The sequence below is a fragment of the Amborella trichopoda genome, chromosome 3, assembly GCF_054954075.1.
Source record: "Amborella trichopoda isolate Santa Cruz 75 chromosome 3, AtrichopodaSantaCruz75HAP2 v2.0, whole genome shotgun sequence".
NCBI classification, from domain to species: Eukaryota; Viridiplantae; Streptophyta; class Magnoliopsida; order Amborellales; family Amborellaceae; genus Amborella; species Amborella trichopoda.
The window spans coordinates 2415064-2435439 of NC_142338.1; the positions used below are offsets into that span (position 1 = coordinate 2415064).

A 20376-nucleotide genomic window follows, 5' to 3' on the forward strand; every position below is an offset into this window, starting at 1 on the left:
CTTGTACTTGAACTGTCCAATAATCAGCTCAACACAGCACTCGAACCCGACTTGCAAATTTCATTTCAACCATTGGAATTCACTTTAATTTTTTATGCGCGGAGTTGAAAATTATTGGTCGCCAATAACCAACAAAACAACCATGAGAGTAGAATCAGCATGTGGTGGCACCCGAATATCAAAACCCGCCTCAGCCTCAGATGGTTGTACGTTCATAACAAAACCCTAAAATGAAACAAAAACATCAGAATTTTCCTTCTAAAAGTACAAGAATCAGGCAATGAAAAACGAAATTCAATTAGGGCCTGTTTGGATCTTGAATTTTTCGATCTTGGGAATAGTCAATCCTCGAATTGAGATTTACTGGAAATATATTGTAAGCTATTTGGATGGCATCCGGTAGAAGAAATCAAATAAATGCAAATTCTTTGTTTGGATTTCCTGGAATATCTTTTACTTGAAAATACAAATCCTTTTTTTCTCTCTCTTTCTTAAAATTTTGATATGGTTTCTCTCTCTAAAATTTTTATATAATCTCTTTCAAAAACTTAAAATTTGAAACAGTTTTTCTCTCTAAAAAGTTTGAGATAGTTTCTCTTTCTAAAAATTTTATATATTTTTCTCTTTTAAATTTGATATATTTTCTCTCTCTAAAATTTTAAGATGCTTTCTCTCTTTAAAACTTAAAATTTGAGATAATTTCTCTCTCTAAACAATTCAGAAATATATGATATAGTTTCTCTCTCTAAAATTTTAAGGTACACTCTCTATGTAAAACTTGAAATTTGATATGGTTTCTTTCTAAAAATATTAAGATAGTTTTTCTCTAATAAATTTTAGTTACTCTCTCTATAATTTTAAGATGCTTTCTCTCTCTAACACTTTTAATATTCAAGTAGTTTATCTCTAAAATTTTCAAGTAGTTTATCTCTTTAAAATTTTTATATGCTTTCTCTATCAAAAATTTAAAATTTGAGATAGTTTCTCTATCTAAATTTTTTCAAATAGTTTCTCTCTCTAAAAATTTAAGTACTTTCTCTATCTAAAATTTAATATAGTTTCTCTCTCTAAAGTTTTAAGATATTTTCTCTCTACAACTTATAATTTGATATAGGTTCTCTCTCTAAAATTTTCAAGTAGTTTATCTCTCTAAACTTTTAATATATTTTCTTGCTCTAAAACTGGAAAAAAAAAAACCTTAAAATTTGAGATAGTTTCTCTATCTAAAAAATTTTAAATAGTTTCTCTCTCTAAAGTTTTAAGATATTTTCTCTCTCTAAAATTTAAAATTTGAGATAGTTTCTTTCTCTAAAAATTTCTCGGTAATTTACTATCTAAAATTTGATATAGTTTTTAATCTCTAAAATTTTAATATGCCTTCTCTCTAAAAGTTAAACTTTTAGATAATTTTTCTCTTTAAATGTTTTTAGATATTTCTCTCTAAAAAAATTTTAAGTAGTTCCTCTCTCTAAAAATGTAATGTAGTTTCTCTCTCCAAAATTTTAAAATACTTTCTCTCTTTAAAATTTAAGATTTGAAATAGTTTCTCTCTCTAAAATTTTAATATGGCCTCTCAAAAAATTTAAATTTGAAATAGTTTCTCTCTCTAAAAATTTTAGAGATTTTATCTCTCTAGTTATATATATATTCTCTCTCTAAAAAATTTCATAATGCTTACTCTCTCTAAAATTTTGATATAGTTTTCCTCTTTAAAATTTTAATATGTTTTCTCTATTTAAAATTTGATATAGTTTCTCTCTCTAAAATTTTAATATTTTGTTTTGTTCTTTAGCAGCAAAATGATGAAATGTGAATTCTAAGTGGAAATGAAATTTCCAAAATTTAGGCTTAAAATGAGTCCCAATGGAAATATTAATTCTAAGCGAAAACACAATTGGCCCGGCTTTACCTGAAAATTTGAATACAATGACCCAAACTGGTCCTTCTTCGATTCAATTAAGAGAGATTTTTCTTTTTTTGGTTGCTCAAGTGGGAAAGGAATCTATGCCCGTGGAAAACATGAAAACTTGCATTAAGAGGGATTTCCAAAACACAAACCTCAATTGACGAAAATGCATATCGAAGATTGCATGGATCGAAAATAAAAACAAGAAAATTTTTTACGAAAAAAATTATAAACATACGAGTTTAAAAAATGCTTATTTCTAAAAGAAAGTCGAGGGTGCAGTTTGTGTGATGCAAATCAAACATTCGGTGGCTACAAAATTTTAATTTTTATTTTTAAAAATTTTATTTTTATAGATTGTATAGACTTTTTATTTTTATTTATTAAGGTTAGTTGTTAAAAATAGGATTTTTAACATATATGTTGATTAAATCTATTTTTTAGATCATAAGGTACAATTTCTTAAGAAAAGTCGAACCATATTTTGGTGGGATTTATTTAGGAAACTATTCGTATTTTTTAGTTGGGGGATTTATTTGGCCTTTATTTATAAAAGATATGTACAGTATTATGGGTTGGTAGTTTAAAAGGAAGTTATTTCCTTAGTTTATGGGAGTAGATTAGGTTGTTAATAAAAAGATATTTATATTAAGAAAGTTTGTGTTTTTAGTTGGAGGTTGTTTATTATTTGAAGATAAAGATAGTTATATTTTTATTTATAGAAAGGAAATGCACATTCTTTTTGAAAAGTGACGTGGTAAGAGTTGACTAATAGTCTTTGTCAGTTATCATTTTTTGGTATTTATCTTTATGTTTATGACGGCAAACTCCTTTAAAACGTGAGTTGGAATACAGATTGACTTTTGGTTAATCAAAAATGATTGATCTTCATAGATGGTAGGGAGAGAGAGAGAGAGGCTTTTTTTGTGAGTTTTTTTTCTTATCTGTGTATATTGCCATGCCGGAATACTCACATCCACAAGTTAATGTTCTTTCTTTTTTTGATTTCTTTCTCTGTTTCTTCTTAACTCTAGGTTGAGATGATCAATTGGTGGATTTTCTGTCAAAACGCACAGGTTGAGATGATCAATTGGTGGATTTTCTGTCAAAACAGCATTTTCATTGTGGATTTTTAAGGTGCTCTTTACTAGGATGAGACCTTGTATAATTTTTTTTTTGAATTTCTACATTCAAATTATAAAGAATTAAAATAAATTGTGCAACAATCTTTCTAGCTCTTCCATCCTAACAAAAGCAACTGCAATTGTAAAAGAAGTAAATACAGTCTCGTGTACAAAAGAAGGAAATGCTGTCGAGAGAGTGAGTACCGTAGGTGAAGGCATGCCGGCCTTTAGGAATACCGGGTTCACTGAGATCACCTCCCACTCTTTCTTCAACCCAGATTTCACCAAATCAAACTGTGAAGCTCTGAAACTCCAAACACTCTCCAAACTCTTCTGCAAATTCTCCATTTTGCTCTTGTCGTAAAGTTTCGAACCATGACCAGGGCTCCCTACTGCCTTAATAACCAGCTTCTCTCCCCATAAGAAACCCTGTAATTCTCGTCGGGTGAAGCTACACCCTCATCCAGAACAACCCCAACATTCATTTCCTCGAAATTCTTCGAGTTTACGAGAGCTCCGGTTCCATCTTTTCCCCCGATCTCTTCATCTGGTACAAAAGAAAGATACACAGTTCGAACTGGTTCGAACCCATTTATTTTCAGCCTTTTAATGGCTTCCAAATATTGTAAACCCACACATTTCATGTCCTGTGAGCCCCTCCCATAAATATCTCCGTTAAGATCATTGTGAGCCGATAATGGTGGGTGAACCCATTTCTGATTCTCTGATGGAACAATATCAGTGTGAGAGCTTAGGAGTATACAGGACAGATGGGTTTTCTTCCCAGGCCATTTGAGGATGACTACTGGTTTTCCCTCAACGAATTCTAGGGTTTCAGACTCGAGACCAATGGCTTGGGCTAGAGAGAGAATAAAAGCTGTAGAGAGAGAGTAATTAGGGTTTGGGTGTGCTGTGTCTATCTGAAGATATTGTTGAAACCTAGAGATAATGGCGACTGTTTCTTTCTCTGATAAGAATGAAGATGTTGTGTTTAGACATTGTTGAAACCTAAAGACAATGGCGACCGGTTCTTCCTCCGATAACAATGAAGATGCTATGTTTGTGAAGAGGAAGAAGATGAGAAGGTAGGGAGCCATTGGAGTTATCGATTTGGAGGTGGTTTACTCAGGGAAGCTCTTGTCCTCAGGGTAGAGAGAGAGAGAGAGAGAAGTGCTAAGGGAGCTTTCTCTCTCTAAAATGATAAAAGACTTTCTCTCTCTAGATTAGTGAGGCTGAACATGCTTAAGGGGTTTATTTATATAAGAAAATATAAGTACGGACGTTACGAATTCGGAAAAAAAAGACAAGTTAACAGGGTATATTCCGCAAATAGAACGGTCAATAGGTTTGTTCCCACGTGGCGATCAGAAAATAACGTCACAGCTCCGGCGTCTGCTTCGGTAATAGGGTAGCTTCGGATAAAGAAATAGAACCTCTTGACCTCTCTCGGTACATACATATAAAAATCTAGTTGCTATATAATTTTAACTTTGTCTTTTGTTAATTTTATTTTCAAAGATTGAGTAGATTTTTTACTTTTATTTATTAGGGTTAATAGTTAAAAATAGATTTTTTTAGTTTAGTTTGATTAAATTTATTTTTTTAAACAAGTTTTTTTTTATCTTAAGGTATAATTTCTTTAGAAAAGTTGAAACCATATTTTTGGTGTGATTTATTTAAAAAAATATCCGTATTTTCTAGATAGGATATATTTAGGCAAGTTATAGTATTTCTTCTTGGAGTCTTGTTTTAAAACAAAAGGTAAATACAATAGTTTGGCATAAGGGTAATTGTTGGTGCGTGAGAATAAGAGATAAATGGCATAGTTTTTTTTAGTTGCTAAGATAAGTATTTTTAGAGAGGAAGTAAATTTTTCAAAAAAAGAATATTCTAGGGAAGGGGGAAAAAACTAATGGGCAGAAAATATTGGATAACACTTTCATAGTCCATTTAGTGTTTTAAAACTCTGGTCTATCGATGGGTTGGCTCTTAAAACCATAAAACTTCTTCCTCTCTGAAGTCGTACCTTCCATCCCTACTGTTAACTTGTCAAAAACAAATAAAAATAAAAATAAAAATGATCCTCCCTCTCCTGACTCCCTTTTTAATAATATTATATATTGTGACCAATTTAACATCTGTTAGCTGATCCAAATCATTGATTCGGTAAAGTGGATGGGCAATCCAAACCCGGAAAACTTTAAAATGAACTCCTGTATTGCAATTTTATATTATTTTTCCATTTGGGATGTTTACATAAAGGAAAAAATTATATAAGGTTGACACCTTAAAATCTACAGGTGCACACCTAAAATCTTTCGAAAAAGGCTATTTTGTTACTAAAAAGTGACTAATTGACTATCTCGACATCGAGATGTGCAAATATAGAGAATAAATGAAATTTTATGTCCTAAAAATAGTACATCTTGCAAAACATTATCTAGATCATCCATTTTCAAGCTTTTTATGCGCTTGTAGATCTCCTTGTTTTGAATCATGTTTTTAGTTTAAAATTTTATAATGAGAGATAAAACAGATATTCTCGCACTATTCTAAAAATCTTTGACACCAAAATTGCATCTCATGACAAAGTTTGGAGGTACATATTACTTTGATTGTTTAATATTGCAACCTTATGCAAACCACACCCTTACAGAAAAGCCATAGCACTAATTTATCTATGGGAATATTATTAAAAGGCAAAGTATACAAAGAGACCATTTACTTAGCACAAGAAGATTACAATCACTCATGTCCTTTATATTTTAAAGTTGTGAGCATGTCATTCACTAAATTCAAAGTAAAAAAAATAAAAAATCTAATAGATCAACTCAGCATGTAAAATCCTTAGAAAAAGGATATTTTGATACTCAGAAAACGTCTAATCGATCATTTCAACATCAAAATGTATAGATATAGAGAAAAAAAAAATTAGATTTCAAATCCTACAAATAGTACATCTTGTAGCACATTAACTCAATCGTTTGATTTTTTAGATTTTCTTGCATTTATAGATCTGTTTGGTTTGAAATTTTTTTTAGTTTAAATTTTTTTAATTAGAGATCAAATAGATATTCTTGCACTATCCTAAGAATTTTCAACACAATTTCTTCTCATGACAAAGTTTGGAGGCGCACATTACTTTGATTGTTTAATATGGTAACCTTATCCGAACCACACCCTTGTGGAAAAGCAAGAGCACCAATTTATCTAGGGGAATATTTTTACAAGGAAAAGTATACAAATAGTCCATTCAAGAAGGTTATAATCATTTTTGTCCTTTAAATTTCAAACCATGTGGTTGTGAGGATGTCATTCACTAAATTCAAAGACAAAAATTTTTTTTTATCAAACTTTGTAACACACCCTAAGTTATCGAGGTAGTTAAATGAATAATTTTACGAAATCACTCATTGAAGTCTTTCAGTTAAGTATTTTTAAAAATTATTTATTAATAAATGCTTAAATTGTCTACACTTACTACCATAGATAAATTATGATATTTTGGTAATTTAACCCATTCAAATCACTTAGGTTGATGATTGACCTAAATAAGTTCCAAATCATGAAATTTTATTGAGCAATTTTGTCTTGATTGAAATACTTTTTTCTTTTTTATTGTTTCCCTAGGATTTGAATATTAGGAAGAAGGGTCTGCACGGCATTAGTGATGTGTGAGTGTCACTACACCCTACCAAATAATACGAACAGGGCATGAGTGACGTGTGAGTCTCACTACCATATAATATGAGCGCATATACTGGTGTTTCTGTGGGAACATACTGCGCATCTATTCTCTCATTAGTCTAATACATTGGGAACTTTATAAAACTATTAGATAATTATTTTTAAAATGAAATATTTGAATTATGAGTTTTGTCATCCTTAGATCTAGCCATTCAAAAATTGGGTGGTCTTTATTCATTGGAGGCATATTTTTTTTATATGAAAAGTTTTTTCATTTATTTTTTGTTGATATTATTCTATTGGTAGTAGAAATTACATCTCCAAATTTGAGATGTAAAAACTATCCCTTGCATGTATTTTAGATATTATACTCCCTAGGGAGTAGGCAAATCTTTTGGGATATAATATATACTAACACGTGCAAAAGAAAGTTATTGCAAAGACGCTTATTAATTAGGGATTGTACATCAACAGACCATTTATAATAGTTACAATACAAATAGGTCACAATTGTTACTAAGAGCATATTAGGGATTTTATGCTAAGAGACCATTTATTTTTGTTACAAGAAGGTTAAATTTTTACTAGCTATTAGACATCCAATTGGATGGTTTTTGGTGTGTCATAAAGTTTGAAAAAAAAAAATTTGATCTTTGAGTTTATTCAATGAAAAACTCACAACGATCCGATTTGAATTCTGATGGACAAGAGTGATTGTGGTCTTATATTAAAAAAATAGCCTCTTTGTATATTTTTCCTATTAACCATTTAACATTGAGAAATTTATGCATGTACTCTTCTTATTTTTTGTTATCTATTTTTTACCAAATTACCCCTACTCTTTGAAGTTTAATTTTATTCAAAAACCCCAAAAACAAACTTATGACCTTGAAGGCCCCAAATTACCTTTGTTCCCAAAAAGCCTTGAAGTATCTTATTTTTAGGGGCCATTTGGTAAAAGTAATAAACAAAAAAATGGGTATGAAGTATGAAATTAACTTATTTTAAAATTTAATTTTAAACAATAAATCATTCTTAGGTGGGTTTTCAAATTTCAAATTTTTTAAAATTTTAAAAAATCTCAAATAAGAGCATAGTACAGTTTATAGCCACCAAAAGTATCCTTGTTTTTTATGGGACGTGGATGGCAACCTGCCAAGGCACCAACCCCGGAAACAACGTCCTACCAACGCACGCCCTCGTCAATTAACCCAGCCCTGTCATATATATTTTGCTTAATCGACAATAATGCCTCTTCGGCGATGTTTTAAAAATTGGCGAGTTGAACCGGACCCGCTCGAGTTCGACGGGAACCGATATAGTCCGTGTCGATTTTGATACAAAACCGTGAACCGCCTGGTTATAGAGGAGAACCGTCGGTTTTAATCCAGTTCTGTCCGATTCTATCTGGTTTAGTCCGGTTTTACCCAGTTCCAATCCGGTTCCATGCGTGCACGTGCGTGTCGTACGCGTGCGACACGTGTGAAGTTACCCTAATATTTCTACACAAATATTTTAATCTATATTACATAGGTATTTATATACCAAAGTGGAATACCCATCTTTCGATGTGGGGCAATTCCCAAACATCATTAAATGAAAAGGGAATTTAAATATATTCTATTAATCATCAAGCCATAACCACATATGGTGAGGTGGCGTGGTGGTTAGGACCTTTGTTTTTTTACCTTGACCTCTCAAGGTCGAGTCCTCCTGTGGGCGTTACTTTTTTGTATTGTATAGTTTTTGTTGTATATATTATATAAATATTTTTGTAAATAATATAAAAAGCATAGAAAAATGAAAAATAAAAAAGTTAATTTTTGTATAGCAATTAATTTTTGTTGTATATAGTGGTATAATTATTTTTTTAAATAATATGAAAGGCATAAAAAATAAAACATAAAAAGTTTATTCTATTTGAAATCTTCATCTTTCTACTAACAATCTCTTTTACTAAATTTATTATAAAAACCTAACAAAATAAATTTTTGAAAATTTGAAGTGTTATTTCTAAAATTTGTACACATTTTATTAATTTTTACATTGAAAACCAAATCTTTTATTTTATTTATTAATTTTTATATTATCAATCATATAATGTACTATTTTTCTTACAGTTGTCAATAATACATTTTAAATTAGATAATATTATAAAATATTTTTAATTTGTTATTATTTGTCTAATAAAATAATTATAAAATGTAAACTAATAATTATAATTTCAGTATATAATATTATAATTAGTTATGTTTTAATAATTTTGGATTATAGTTAGTTAGGCTGTAATAATTTGGATTTTTTTAGCGAATTAGGGTTTTTCGCCAAAACGATATTTTAATGGCCATTCTTTCTTTGATTAGTCTACTCTTTATAATTGTCCATGTATAATTATATATTTCATCTATGATAATTCTATGATTTTTCTTTTATGTGATGTAAATTTAATGGTTAACATAAGTTTACACAGGGAAAGAGCATCTCAATATTCACAAATTGATGAAAAAAATGAAAGTTAATAATGTAGTATCTTCATTTCTTATTGGATTCCTAAAAAACAATATTTATAATGAATTTTAATAATTTTTTAAGATTTTTTTGAAGCTTTAATCCGACCGATTCCCGATCCGAATCGACGATTCGGATCGGTTTTTTAGATGCCCGATCCGGGTCACCGATCCGCTTTTTAAACCATTGCTCTTAGATATTAACTTTTGACTTACAAAACGCGCATATTTCCAAAAGGAAAAGCATATGGATATCGTAAAAAAACATTTCAAGTTCTAAAAATAATATATTTTGTAAATATATTATCTGCACTGATAACTATTAAAGTTTTTTAGTATTTATGGATCTGTTCATTCTGCAACATTTTTTTAACTTCAAATTTTATAGTTAAGGGTAAAAATAGATTTCTAGGTTGTCCTAATATCTTTGGCACCCTATACCACATCTTCTAAGAGGGTTTAGAGATGTGCATTGCTTTGATTGTTTATATTTGCTGTAAGGTAAATGGTCTTATTGTATAATTTTTCTTATATAAAAGTTGTGGTTTAACATTAAACAATTAACGTGAGGCACACCTCCAAACTTTATCATTAGATGCAATTTTAGTGTTCAAAATGATATGGCCCGGGAATATGTTTTTATCTTTAATTATGTAATTTTAAACTGTAAAAGTAATTTAAATCAAGCAGATCTATAGCCTGGAAATCTTGAATATGGATAGTCCAATTAATGTGTTGCAAGATGTACTATTTTTGGGACTTGAAATCTTTATTTTCTCCATATCCATGCATCTTGTCCTTGAAATGATCAATTTAAATGGTTTTTCAATGGAAAAATAACATTTTTTTTATGGATTTTTGATGTGCACCTAATTATACGATTTAAGATGTTAATCTTATATAAACTTTTTTCATATATAAACTACTGCCATTTCTGGTTTAAAAACGATGATTCATGCATCATGGATAGAAGCGGCGAATAATTATGAGGTGAAGACCTTGTGTTCTTCAACCAAAAGAGATCCGGTGGGCACACAAAACATACAAAAAAAAACCCTTATTTGATATTGTAAAATTAGAAAACGAATTTATTTAGTACAGAAGATGCCAGTGTTTCAATAGTGACCATATTCTCTCTTTTGCATTATACCATCAATTGTAGATGGAAGGTGGATGATAAGCAACAGAGACATAGTAACTGCTATGTTGCGTTTAGGAATCTGGACTTGGGTCAAAACTCGGTAAGGCTTGAACCCAAGTCATATTGTCCGCCTGGATCGAGTTTGTATAAGATTCGACTCAGTCTACAACATATTAATATAGGAATGCCAAAATGGATAAAGACTCGGGGGAGTCCATGGCTTCTAGGTCAGATTGGAGTCCGAGCCGAGTCATAAGTTGGCTTTGTGAGTTTTGAAACACTTGGTATTTTTTGTACTTAAAATGATTGAAAATTGACTTGAAAAAAGAAAAATGGTTGGCCTATTTATGATAATTTGCGGGTTGAATTTTGGCCGGATTTCAGATTTAAATTTGGATTGGAAGGATAATTAAATTTTGAATAAAAAAATACTTTTTATTATGCTGTCAAAAAAAGCCTTGTCATAAGGCCTTTAAAGGCCACATAAACCTAACATAAGCTACTGTATATTATTTGATTTTCAGAAAGGATTTATCAAAGGACATGGTTAGCATGCGGCCAACCCGCATATTGTAGAAATGCGGGCTTGGCAATAAATATATTTTTAAAATATAATTTGATATTAATTTTTAGAGTATATATAATTTGATATTAATATATTAACCAAAAATCTGATGTCCCAATAAATTAATAAATTAATAATATCAAAACATTAAAGTAATCTATTTAACATTTTTATTTATATTTTTTATTTAATTTTAAAATACCCATAAAAATATACATCATCATGAGTCAGGATAGTTATAAAAGTGTAAATTGTATACAAGGTTGACGCTTTAAAACGTAGATTTAAGGTGCACCCCTAAAATCGTTTGAAAACTGTTGTTTTGATGTTCAAAATTTATCTAATTGATAACTTGATATCGAGATATATAGATATGGAGAGAAATAGATTTCAAGTTTTTAAAATAATACATCTTGCAAGTCATTATTTGGAACATCTGTGTTTTAAGATTTTAAAGTGTTTTATAGATCGACTTGATTTGAACTATTTTTTTAATTTAAAATTTCTAATTTGAGATAAAAATATATTGTCAAAAAAAATTGACACTTAATTTGCATATGATGTTAAAATTTAGGGGTACGCATGAATTTGATTATTTAAGGTTGCATCTTTATGCAAACCACAACCTTTGACAAAAAAGTGCGGTTTATATAAGACTTTAAACAATCAAGGTAAGTTAGCACCTTCAAATAGTGTCAAAATATGTTGTTTTAGTAATGAAAAAACTTATGATAACATGAAAATTTATTCATCTCTAATTATAAAGTTTGTTTATTTATTTTTTAAATATCATCATCATTTTAGCTTTTTTCCAATTAATTGGGGTCGGCTACATGAGTCATAGTTCTCCATTTTGCTCTATTAAAAGTCATCTCCTTAGTGAGGTCATAAGTCCCTATATTTTTTTGGACTATTTAAAACCACGTTATTTTGGGTCTATCCATTGCTCTTTTCAGTCCTTTCATTTGAACTAACTTGCACATTGTTACCAGTGTTGTGCTTGGTCGTTGCTATACATGACTATCCCATCTAAGTCTACTATCTCTCATTCCCATCTAAGTCTACTATCTCTCATTTTATCGCCTATTGGTGTCATGCCTAAATTCTCCAAAAAATATTCATTTTGAATTCTATCTATTCTTATTTTCTCACTCATCCATCTCAATATCCTCATCTCCGCTACATTCATTTTATAGGTACATTATTTTTTGTTCGCTCAACATTCCACCCCACAGAGCAAAGCTGGTCTTCCCGTTGTGCTATATAATTTTTCTTTCAGCTTCATTGGTATGCGGCGATCACATAAAATTCTAGTTGCACATCTCCACTTTGCCCAACCAGCTCTAATATCTTCCCTGATCTCTCTATTTTTCGGAATTATTGACCCAAGATATCGAAAGTACTGTCTTTTTTGTACTTCCTGGCTGTCAATATTAACTACTTCATCGTCTCTATTCTTATTATTATTAAATTTGCATTTCATATATTCTATCTTAGTCCGACTAATTTTAAAATCTTTAGATTATAGTTGTTTAATTTTTACATATTTTTAAAATATTTAAAATATTATTTCTATTGTAACTTTTTTATTAAAATAATATTCTTGAGATTTTGAAACTGTAAATAATATATGGGGGACCAAAGATCAAGCCCACATATGTATGTCATCTCTTTAAGAGTGTGGCCACGTGCCCCCATAGGGACCACACACGTTTCTTAAACAAAAAAGGCTCCGCCATTTTATTGAATTGAGGGGAGGGCAGGGGAGAAGAGGGGAGGGGAGGGGAGGCTGACGCCCTTATTTTAATTTTAAAGGAGGTGGACGGCCCTTATTTTAATTTTAAAATAATATTAATATGGCACACTACTTTTTGTGCTAAAAAACAAAAAAAAAAAGAAAAAAAATAAAAGAAAATAGAAAAAGAGGCCATCCCACTACTCAAAAAAAAGGGCACGCCTCATATTTTGGTTCTTATGTTTAAAATAAGTTAAAATAGGAAATTTAATTTAAATTAAATTTAGTTTAATAAAATATAATTTAAATTAGATTTAATTTTAAAAAATCTAATTCAAATTAAATTTAGTACTGAATCTACATTTCCAAAACTATTTGAATGTAGGTTCTAATTTGATTGTTTAGAGCCTAGGCTCTATACAAACCACAACCCGATAGATTAATCTAATTTATTTTATTAAGAAATGATATAAATTGGATATATTTCAATTTTAAATAAAAATAAATTGTATTAAAATATAAAAATAAATAAGATTCTTATTTCTTAACCCACTCCACAGCTAATGGTATGAATCTTAAAAGGGTACACCACATTTGGTGTAAAGCCTTACCTTGCACAACAAATAGTTGACCAAAATATACAAAAGATCGAATAATTTCTATATTATTTGTGAAGACATTTTAGTCCGTTATAACTATTACAATTTTAAGTTGAAATTTTTCTTCCAAATCTCGCTCTCCCCATCTTCCCACATAGTGTGTATGTCCCAAAAATATTCTCCACAGCCATTGCCCACACCCCATTTGCAATGGACCTACAATACCTGACCAAAGGTGCGAAATCATATCTCAAGGTCACTTATTTCTCGCTCTAGAGAACCTGTTAGTTGCTCTCTCTATATATGATGGTTTTTCCTCTACACCATTGTTTAACCAATGCTTGGATTCAATTGTGTAACATTAATAGATTATTTGTACAAAATTTTTTGAATTACGATTTGTTTTTGCTCATATTACTTGTGAAAATATTGGTCTCCCGCTTTATTGGGGGCTCTTTTTCTAACCTTTTTTATTGGGTAAAAGTTTTACATAGAGATAAGAGTTCACCTGTTTGGCTGATTTTTGGATTTTGTTAGATGCAATAGAGAGGAGGGCAAGGGGAGTAAAAAGCGATATTGAGAGAAGAGAGATTCTTGGAATAAAGATAGAGTGAGAGTCCAAAAGTGTTGTTGAAATGTAGAGCTTTACATTAAACCTGGTGTAGCCCAACAAAACCCTAAAAAGGTTTTTGAAAAGAGGTTTATTTTTGGAAGTTGGCCATATATAAGTAAGAAATGATCTTATAGTACCTTACTCGAGAATGTTTGATTTTTAAAAATATCACCTTTAAATTTGACAGGGGTTCATAAAAAAAGTCAAATCTTCGACCTTTACAATAACTATTTTAGATCCATGCTAGTTTTAACGGTGATCAAGTGCTATATATACAAGGGTGGGAGAAGGTCCTATAAATACCTAGTTCGAACTCGTTCTCTTTTAATGTCTCTCCCTCTCCCGAGACAGCGACTTCAGTTAAATTCAAGGTATTAAATGCAACTCCCCTTTTCTCTCTGCTATCTCTTCGGCTCTCTCTCTTTCTAAGTCTCAAGGAAGCAGCAATGGCGTCACTCAACACCCCTCACTCTCTCCTCCTCCAAAAACCCACCAAGATCTCAGCACTCTTTCTCTTTCTGAGAGATCCTCCTACTCTTTCAATGGCTCCGTACCGCCATTTCCCCATCTTCTCTCTGTGAAATCCCAGAAACCCCTTTCCATCACCTGTACCGCCATTTCCCCATCTTCTCTCTGTACCCCACTTGAGCTTTCCAAACTGAGAAAGAAAGGGTCTTCAACTTCGCTCCTGCAACTCTTCCCCCCAATGTTCTCAAGAAGGCCCAATGAGTGTAATGGAGATGAGCCATAGAGGTGAGGATTTCCTCTCCATTATTCAAAAAGCCGAATCGGATCTTAGGGAGCTCTTGAAAACTACCAGAGAACTATGAAGTTTTGTTCTTACAAGGTGGAGCAACTAGCCAATTCTCTGCCATCCCATTGAATCTCTGCAAACCTGGCGATAGTGTCGATTTTATAGTTAATGGTTCTCGGGCTAACAAGGAAGCTCAAAAGTATTGCAAAGCTAATCTGATCCGGTGAAATCTGAGAAATGCGAAAAGATCCCATCTTTTGATGAAATTGAACAAAACTCTTATGCCAAATACCTCCATATTTGTGCTAATGAGACCATTCATGGGGTTGAGTACAAGAATTACCCAGAACCCAAAGGGAAGGACACTGTCTTGGTGGCTGATATGTCCTCAAATTTTTGCTCAAAACCAGTCGACATTTCCAAATTTGGGGTCATTTATGCAGGGGCTCAGAAGAATGTGGGTCCATCTGGTGAATGTGGGTCCATTGTTATCATAAGGAAGGATCTTCTTGGAATGCACAGGAAATCACGCCTGTTATGCTGATTACAAGATCCATGCTGATAACAAATCTCTCTATAACACTCCCCCATGTTATGCAATTTACATTTGTGGATTGGTTTTTGAAGATCTTGTTGCTCAAGGTGGTTTGGAGGCCATTGCAAAGAAGAATTTGGAGAAAGCTTGGATTCTTTATGATGCTATTGATGAGAGTGGTGGATTTTACAGGTGCCCAGTCGAGAAATCAGTTCGTTCTCTAATGAATGTTCCCTTTACTCTCGAGAAATCTGAGTTAGAAGCAGACTTTATTAAGCAGGCAGCTAGTCAGGGCATGGTTTCACTCAAGGGTCATCGATCGGTGGGAGGGGTTCGAGCTTCGATCTATAATGCGATGCCTCTGGCTGGGGTAGAGACATTGGTCCCTTTTATGAGGGAATTCAAGGCAAAACATGCTTGATATTATCGTTTGAATTATATAGTCTGTCAGATTTAATTTTGTTTTTGTACTCTTCTTTTATTCGGGTTTCTTTTTTGGGTGCAGTTGGCATACGGATGCATCCGTAGCTGTAGAGGTAAGGTGCAACTTCAAATTTTATCATGGTAAATAATTTTGATGTAAAATCTACTTAGGATTATCTCAAAATCTATTTTTATATCTAATTATAAAATTTTAAATTTCAAAAATGGTTAAAATCAAGTAGGTCTATAAACATATGAAAATCTTGAAAATGGACGGTGTAGATAATATGTTGTAAAATGCACTATTTCTGAGACTTAAAATCTTTTTATTTTTCATGGTCATACATTTCGATGTCGAGATGATCAATCAAAGGGTTTTTCAACATTAAAACTACCTTTTCCGATGGATTTTTGAGGTGCATCCGTAGTTTTACATTATAAGGTTGCATCCTCATATCAACTTTTTTCTTTTTTTTTAGTATTTTGATTGATGCGAAATTGGGAATGTGTTATCTATGTCTTGTTGGATTTTGATCTGGTCGTAGTTTTGCTTAATATTAGTAAAGAAGAAAAACAAGGAAAGTTGCGATTTTGTGTACTGAGGGTTGTTCTCCTCTTATTTTGCTTGTTGGGATTCAATAAAATTGAGTAGTTCAGATCATCGCCATGAATACCTTGTTTTCATCATAGTCATACCTGTTTTCGACATATTATTTACTTCCTTATTATGGTTTTATCATGAATTCAATTATTATTGAATAACACTCTGCAATCTGTGGATAACTCTTATCCTTGAATTGAATTTCAATTTTCCATGTCTCCCTGCAATTTCCTATTTCACTCTTCTCTAAGTTGCATATATGTTTTAGCTTCTCTGTTCTCATCGTTCCCATTCTGTCAACGGTGCTTATATGTATAACTTCAAAAAAACTGTGCTATATGTATAACTGTCAAAAAAATAAAGAGTGGGCAATTTACTGTAAGCAGTGTTAAAAAACAGGGACACGTGTTGAAACTCGCTAGGGTTCCAAGCCCAGACAACCAAATCTGGCAGTGACTTGGCGAGTCCCAAAAGAATTTGGGAACTGGCCTGGCCACTTCCCCTGTGTTTGGTTCTGGGCTTGGTTGGAGCCTGCCGAGTCAAAGTAACTCTGACAAGTCCGATTTGGACTTGCTGAGTTTTCCAATAGTGCTGCTAGATGTACAATTTTAAATTTTGATGAAGTGGATATTTTATATTTTTCATTTTCTTGAGCTAGTGGATTGTTATTTTTTTTGGGTAAATCAATGGGGATTTTGGGCCCTGCCCATGGTCATTGATGAGAAGAGAAAAGAAAAACTTATGTTATAAGGACTTCTTGCAGCATAATAAAGAGATATGGATAGGAAATCGGGGGGCGAGTCCTCCAAATAGTGGCTTCTGAGAGTGCTACCACTCTCTTAGTCAAACAATAGGCAGAAGCTATGTTTGATTCTTGATGTGCATGTAAAATCTCCCACTTTTTTCATGTTGAAGATAGCATGTGTGGCAATTGATGGTCAGAGTGTGTAGGCTCCATGGGGTTTAGGAATGGCCTTGAGTAGACTCCACCAAGACATTGGGAATCGCTTTCAATGAGCAATGAGAAGCACTGTCTCTTGAGTGGATCATTATGTTCTCTTTGATTTTTTCTTATTTCCTTCAAGTGATTCAATAAAATTGAGTAGTTCAGAGCATTCTCTGAGTGGAACATTATGTTCTCTTTGATTTTTTCTTATTTTTCTCTAGTGATCCAATAAAATTTAGTAGTTCAGAGCATTACCATGGTTCACTTAGTTTTCTATCATATTATTTATTTTCTTGGTATTGCAGTATGGTGTATTTTTTAATTCCATTCAGTTGAATAACTTTCCTGAGTTTGACTTGATTCCTGGAAATCGGGCTTGGGCTTTATTGGTTAGCTGTTGGCTATTGCAGCACAACGTCCCAATATTAATTCTTACTGCTAAAACTACCCAAAAGGACTTCAGTCTTACTGGTTTATAAGGAGGGAAAAAAAAATTGAAATTTGACCATAGGTGGGAACCCCATTTCCTTGAAATATGATTTGAATTCTAATATTTTTCTGATTATCCATTTGTTTCACCTAATTTTCCATGTTTTCCCTACATTTATTGATGCCACTTCCCTCTAAGTCGCTTAGAAGTTTCAACTTCTTTGCTCCCTTGCTCAACCATTATCAGGAATAACTCTGCATATGAGCATGCTCCTTTGAGCAACTATTTACATTTCATAATTATAAAGAGATGAACTGTGCTGTAATTTAAACATGAAGTGAAACCTTTTACATTCTTTTTGGTTTTTTTTTTTCCTGGGTTTCTATTGTGAGGGATATCCTTTTGGTTCAATTGTATGCAGTGCACATGAACATGGACTGGATTATTTTGTTTCCAACACTTTCGATAGAGACTCCAAGTAAACCATCTTACCATTTGGTTTCTTTTGAATGATATTCTGATCTGGGTTTTGTGCTTTTGCCTAAAGTGGATCTCACGATCGGAGACAAAAGAGGCTAAAAAATTAAAAGAAAAAAAAAACCAAATACGTCAATGGCTAAAAAATGAAAAAAATATAAAATACATGTTATATAGAAAAGCAAAAAGTGAATTCTTGCCTCTGCTGGCAATTTGCAAAAATCAATCACTTTGCCTTTATTTAACTGGTTAGTATCTAATTCTTCATCATTTCTCTCTTTTTTATTGTTTTTTACATTTGATATTTTGTGCAACTACTTTTGATCTGAGCTGATCTGAGCTTCTCTAATGGAAAGCTAGGGTTTGTTACTTTTTCTCTCTGAATTATTTGGATCGGAGCCCTTTTAGTGGCGTTCTAGTTTTTTTTTTCTTTTTATTTTGACTTATAAGTGTTTTTTTTATTATCTATGATCTCTCGTATTAGTTATGGGATTGTGCATTTACTGTCCTTTGCATAATTCTCCAAGCAATTTGCCATTTTTTCAGCTTTTAAAGTATATTATTCTTTTTCTTTTCTCGTTTGAGCTTCCATATTGGAATTTTAGGATTCTCTTGTGAACTATTCAAGTATTGGTAAATCAACAGATGTTGGAATCATCTTTGATCATTTTACCTTTATCCAATTCTACAGTGTAAATGTATTACGATTAGAGACTCTTTGATGCGGATACAGCGATACCTTACAATCCATTGAAGCATCAGAACCCATTTCAACAGTTTATCATATAAAATTTTCAGAATTTAACCTTTTTTGTTTTGGCTACTTGTGAGGTTATATTTGTATATTAGTTGGAGCTTCACTGATGAAAATCCATCTTTTCCATGGAAGCTATGAGAGTATAGAGCATTTATTAGCAGATCTCCATATCGATATTTTTATAGTTCACATTGCTCCTGAAAATCACATATTCTTGATTTTACGTGTTTTACCATTATTTTGACTTGGGTTTGATGCTTCGAATATTCAGTGGTCAAATTTGGCTCTTGTTGAAAATATATAGTTGCCTCAAGATCTCAATATTAGAAAATATAATTGTCCTCGGCACCAGTGTTCGAATTTGCCTATTTTTGCAATGCTATTTTTCCCTTGGGTTTATGATGATATTTTAGGGTTGGCATTTTTGTATTGAACCATTGATGTTTGTCTAGGCATGTTGTGAAGAATTAGCGTTAGGTTTTTCTTTGTTTCAGGACTCTGATTTGTGTTTTTCTTCTCTCTGAACTGATCTGGTTTGCATAATTGGTCTCAATTTGAAGTATTTTGAGGGTTTTTTTTTTTACATGTCATCAATGTATATTTCTTATATTGTTCACAATTTATGGTTTTATTTCATTCCTTGCAATTTGTGGAGGATGTTGCTTTAAGTGTCAATTTTCCAAATTGAGATTGCCTTTCTGTTGAAATGTAGTTCATTTTTTTTTTTTTATATATATATTTCAATTGTTTCAGATTCAGTAATTGTTAAATGCAATTGTATTATCACTAAATTAATATGTTTGAGAATCTCAGACTTTTTTACTGAACTTTTCGATGATTCTTTGAGAATATGACAGATTTCCTTTATTTCTTCATGCTTAATTCTGAGTTCCTTTCTTTTTTTTTGTATGTTAAAATTTAAAATGTATTTAGCTTTTAGGATCACATTTTTATGTTGTATACTTTCATCTTTCTGTTTATGATTTTCTTTCCGGATAGTTATTTGTTATTCTGGAATTTCTTGAACTTGGAAACTCTTTACGTCAAACAATGTTATGACAGTCATTCAATGTGTCATATTTACATTCACCGCTTTCTTGACGTTTCCTTTAGGCTTCTGCAGTACATCTTTTTTATTTCTCTTTCTTGCAATTTCATTTCAGATCCATTATAAAATGATTTTCATTTTTTATGGTTACTCTTAGTTCAAAATTTGAACTCTTCATTCAAAATTTGAATTTTTTTTTTTTTTTTTCAAAATATTATGGCTAGTTTCTTTGATCATGGTTGAAACCACTCATGAATCTCTTTTTTGGTTGGTAGGAAATTAGTTTAGCTTGGTGGACTTCACAATCATTTTGAGAAGGCATTCAATTTGTGTTCTAAGTTGCCCTTTCATCTTTGTTATCAGAGTGCGGTTCCTCTATGTGGGTTTCAACTCTGACAAAGACCTTAGGTTCAATTTATCTGTTTTCTTTGTTATTGTTTCTCTGGGTTGTAGCACTTACAAAGTAGCTTACCTTACCATTTCTGCTCTATAAAATTGAATAAGTAACATAAAATTGTGAATGAATCG

At 31.7% G+C, this 20376-nt stretch overlaps 2 pseudogenes across 2 annotated transcripts; one reads left to right on the forward strand and one right to left on the reverse strand.

Annotated features, from left to right (window-relative positions):
- Positions 1-8: 8 nt before the first annotated feature.
- On the reverse strand, positions 9-4238 carry LOC148782676 (uncharacterized; annotated as a pseudogene). Its single transcript, XR_016052211.1, has 2 exons — positions 3235-4238; positions 9-225 (listed from the first exon to the last, which is right to left on the reverse strand). The product of XR_016052211.1 is annotated as an uncharacterized LOC148782676 (transcript).
- A 10085-nt stretch (positions 4239-14323) lies between these two features.
- Positions 14324-16250, forward strand: LOC148782677 (phosphoserine aminotransferase 1, chloroplastic-like; annotated as a pseudogene). Its single transcript, XR_016052569.1, has 2 exons — positions 14324-14427; positions 14549-16250. The product of XR_016052569.1 is annotated as a phosphoserine aminotransferase 1, chloroplastic-like (transcript).
- The last annotated feature ends 4126 nt before the right edge of the window (positions 16251-20376 follow it).